At 34.4% G+C, this 4,191-nt stretch overlaps 1 non-coding gene across 1 annotated transcript; it reads left to right on the top strand.

Annotated features, from left to right (window-relative positions):
* Positions 1–1,296: 1,296 nt before the first annotated feature.
* On the top strand, positions 1,297–1,404 carry LOC127741837 (small nucleolar RNA R71). Its single transcript, XR_008003042.1, has one exon. It is a non-coding gene; the product is annotated as a small nucleolar RNA R71 (small nucleolar RNA).
* Positions 1,405–4,191: the final 2,787 nt, after the last annotated feature.

Genomic DNA, 4,191 nt, shown 5'->3' with positions numbered 1-4,191 from the left:
CTTTACCAATCCATAAGCTTGCTTTATTGACTTGTCTGCCATCTCTAATGAGATTCTTACAGCTTGTACCTCAAAGATCCCTAGTTTCTCCATTACAAAGAGTGGCATAAGATTTATACCTAACCCCAGGTCACACAGAGCTTTCTCAAAGGTCATGGTGCCTATGGTACAGGGTATTAAGAATTTGCCAGGATCTTGTTTTTTTTTTTTTTGAGGTAAAGTTTGCTGAACTCATGTATTTAGTTCACTGATGAGCAAGGTAGGTTAATCTTCCCAAGTCTCATTACCAAACAACTTGGCATTCAGCTTCATGATGGCTCCTAGATATTGAGCAACTTGCTCTTCCGTTACATCTTCATCCTCTTCAGAGGAAGAATAGTTCTCAGAGCTCATGAATCGCAGAAGGAAGTTTAATGAAATCTCTATGGTCTCTATATGAGCCTCAGATTCCTTTAGGTCCTCAATAGGGAACTCCTTTCTGTCTGGAGGACGTCCCACGAGGTCTTCCTCATTGGAATTCACGTCCTCCCCTTCTTCTTTGGATTCGGCCATTTTGATTATATTAATGGCCGTGCACTCTCTTTTTGGATTCTCTTCTGTATTTCTTGGGAGAGTACTAGGAGGAGTTTCAGTGATTTTCTTACCCAGCTGATCCACTTGTGCCTCCAAGTTTTTAATGGAGGACCTTGTTTCATTCATGAAACTTAAAGTGGCCTTAGATAGATCAGAGACTATGTTTGCTAAGCTAGAGGGGCTCTGCTCAGAATTCTCTATCTGTTGCTGAGAAGATGATGGAAAAGGCTTGCTATTGCTAAACATATTTCTTCCACCATTATTAAAGCCTTCTTGAGGCTTTTGTTGATCCTTCTATGAGAAACTTGGATGATTTCTCCATGAGGGATTATAGGTATTTCCATAGGCTTCACCCATGTAATTCACCTCTGCCATTACAGGGTTCTCAGGATCATAAGCTTCTTCTTCAGAAGATGCTTCTTTAGTACTGTTGGATGCATTTTGCAATCCATTCAGACTCTGAGATATCATATTGACTTGTTGGGTCAAAATTTTGTTCTGAGCATCGATTTCAATAACTCCCTTCTTCTGAGGCATCCCATTACTCACAGGATTTCTCTCAGAGGTGTACATGAATTGGTTATTTGCAACCATGTCAATGAGTTCTTGAGCTTTTGCAGGCGTTTTCTTTAGGTGAATGGATCCACCTACAGAATGGTCCAGTGATATCTTAGAGAACTCAGATAGACCATCATAGAATATATCCAAAATGGTCCACTCGGAAAGCATATCAGAAGGACACTTTTTGGTCAACTGCTTGTATCTTTCCCAAGCTTCATAAAAGAATTCACCATCTTTTTGCCTGAAGGTCTGAACATCCACTCTAAGCTTGCTCAGCCTTTGAGGAGGAAAGAACTTGGTCTAGAAGGCCGTGATCAGCTTATCCCAAGAGTCCAGGCTATCTTTAGGTTGTGAGTCCAACCAAGTTCTAGTTCTGTCTCTTACAACAAAAGGGAAAAGCATGAGCCTGTAGACTTCAGGATCTACTCCATTAGTCTTAACAGTATCACAGATCTGCAAGAACTCAGTTAAAAACTGATAGGGATCTTCTGATGGAAGTCCATGAAACTTGCAGTTCTGTTGCATTAGAGCAACTAGTTGAGGCTTCAGCTCAAAATTGTTTGCTCCAATGGCAGGGATTGAGATGCTTCTTCCATAAAAATTGGAAGTAGGTGTAGTATAATCACCAGGCATCCTCCTTACATTATTGTTGTTGTCATTATTTTCGGCTACCATCTCCTCTTCTTTTTCAAAAATTTCTGTAAGGTTTTCTCTGGATTGTTTGTATTTTAGCTTCTCTTAGTTTCTTCTTCAGAGTCCTTTCAGGTTCAGGATCTGCTTCAACAAGAATGTTCTTGTCCTTGCTCCTGCTCATATGAAAAAGAAGGGAACAGAAAATAATAATAGGGATCCTCTTTACCACAGTATAGAGATTCCTTTATGTGAGTAGAAGAAAATAAGAAGAAAATCCGAACACAGGTAGAGGGGAGAAGAGGGTTCAAATTTTGAGTAGAAGAGAAGTGTTAGTAGATAAATAAATAAATAGAAGAAGATGAGAGAGAGGAGTTTTCAAAAATTAACTAAAATAAAAGAAAAAAATATTTTTGATTTTATTTTAAATTAAAGTTAAAATTTGAATTTATAAAAAGGAATAAAATTAAAATTTAAAACAATTAGTTAAAAAAAGATTTTTGGAAAAGATGGAGGTGATTTTCGAAAATTAGAGAGAGGAAAGTAGTTAGGTGGTTTTGAAAAAGATAAGAAATAGTAAAACAAACAAAAAGTCAATTAGTTAGTTGAAAAAGATTTGAAAATCAATTTTGAAAATATAAGGAGTTAGAAAAGATTTTTGAAATTGATTTTGAAAAAAGAAAATATGATTGAAAAGATATGGTTGAAAAAGATTTGTTTTTTAAAATTGATGACTTGACTAACAAGAAACTAAAAGATATGATTCTAGAAATTATAGATTGAACCTTTCTTAACAAGAAAGTAACAAACTTCAAATTTTTTAATCAATCACATTAATTGTTAGTAAAGTTTTTGAAAATCATGAAATAAAGATAAGAAAAAGATTTTGAAAATCAATTTTAAAAAATTTTTGAAAATAACAAAAGGAAAAAGAAAGGATTTGATTTTGAAAAATATTTTGAAAAGATAAGATTTTTTAAATTGAAATCTTGACTTGACTAATAAGAAACAACTTATTTTAAAATTTTTTGACTAAGTCATCCCAAAGATTTTGAAATTTATGAGTAAAATAAGGGAAATATATTTTTTTATTTTTGAATTTTTAATGAGGAGAGAGAAAAACACAAATATCACCCAAAATATGAAAATTTTGGATCAAAACCAATGATGCATGCAAGAACACTATGAATGTCAAGATGAACACCAAGAACAATATGAAGATCATAATAAACATCAAGAACTTATTTTGGAAAAATTTTCAAGAAAAGAAAAACATACAAGACACCAAACTTAGAAATTTTCGATGCTTAGACACTATGAATGCAAAAATGCATATGAAAAACAACAAAAAACACAAAACAAGAAAATATGAAGATCAAACAAGAAGACTTACCAAGAACAACTTGAAGATCATGAAGAATGCAATGCATGAATTTTTTGAAAAAATGCATAAATTTTAAAAACATGCAATTGACACCAAACTTAAAAATTGACTTAAGACTCAAACAAGAAACACAAATTTTTTTTATTTTAAGATTTTATAATTTTTTTGTATTTTTCAAAAATTAATTATGGAAAAACGAAAAAGAAAAAAACTTTGAAAGATTTTTGAAAACTTTTTGAAAACAAAATAAGAAGAAAATTACCTAATCTGAGCAACAAGATGAACCATCAATTGTCCAAACTCAAACAATCCCCATCAACGGCGCCAAAAACTTGATAGGCAAAATTGTGACTCATACTTTTCACAACTCGAACAATTCCTAGTAATGGCTCCAAAAACTTAGTGCACAATACTATGGTTCACACACATTCTTCACAACTTCGCACAACTAACCGGCAAGTGCACTGGGTCGTCCAAGTAATAAACCTTACGTGAGTAAGGGTCGATCCCACGGAGATTGTTGGTATGAAGCAAGCTATGGTCATCTTGTAAATCTTAGTCAGGCAAATTCTAATGGTTATAATGGTTTTTGAATATAAAGATAAATAAAGCATAAAATAAAGTTAGAGATACTTATAGAATTCATTGGTGGGAATTTCAGATAAGCGCATGAAGATATTGTGTTCCCTTTGAATCTCTGCTTTCCTACTGCTTTCATCCAATCATTCTTACTCCTTTCCGTGGCAAGCAGTATATTGGGGGATCACCGTTGTCAATGGCTACCGTCCGTCCTCTCAGTGAAAATGGTCCAGGTGCGCTGCCACCGCACGTGCAGAGGCTTCTTTTGGAGTTAAACGCCAGGTTGTAACGTGTTTTTGGCGTTTAACTCTGGTTTGTGACGTGTTTCTAGCGTTTTACTCCAGAATACAGCTTGGAACTGGCGTTGAACGCCAGTTTGCGTCATCTAAACTCGAATAAAGTATAAATTATTAAATATTTCTGGAAAGCCCTAGATGTCTACTTTCCAACGCAATTGAGAATGT

This window comes from Arachis duranensis, chromosome 9 (genome assembly GCF_000817695.3).
Source record: "Arachis duranensis cultivar V14167 chromosome 9, aradu.V14167.gnm2.J7QH, whole genome shotgun sequence".
NCBI classification, from domain to species: Eukaryota; Viridiplantae; Streptophyta; class Magnoliopsida; order Fabales; family Fabaceae; genus Arachis; species Arachis duranensis.
Note: the sequence above shows the minus strand (reverse complement) of the source record. Positions and strands in the feature narration are given on the sequence as shown.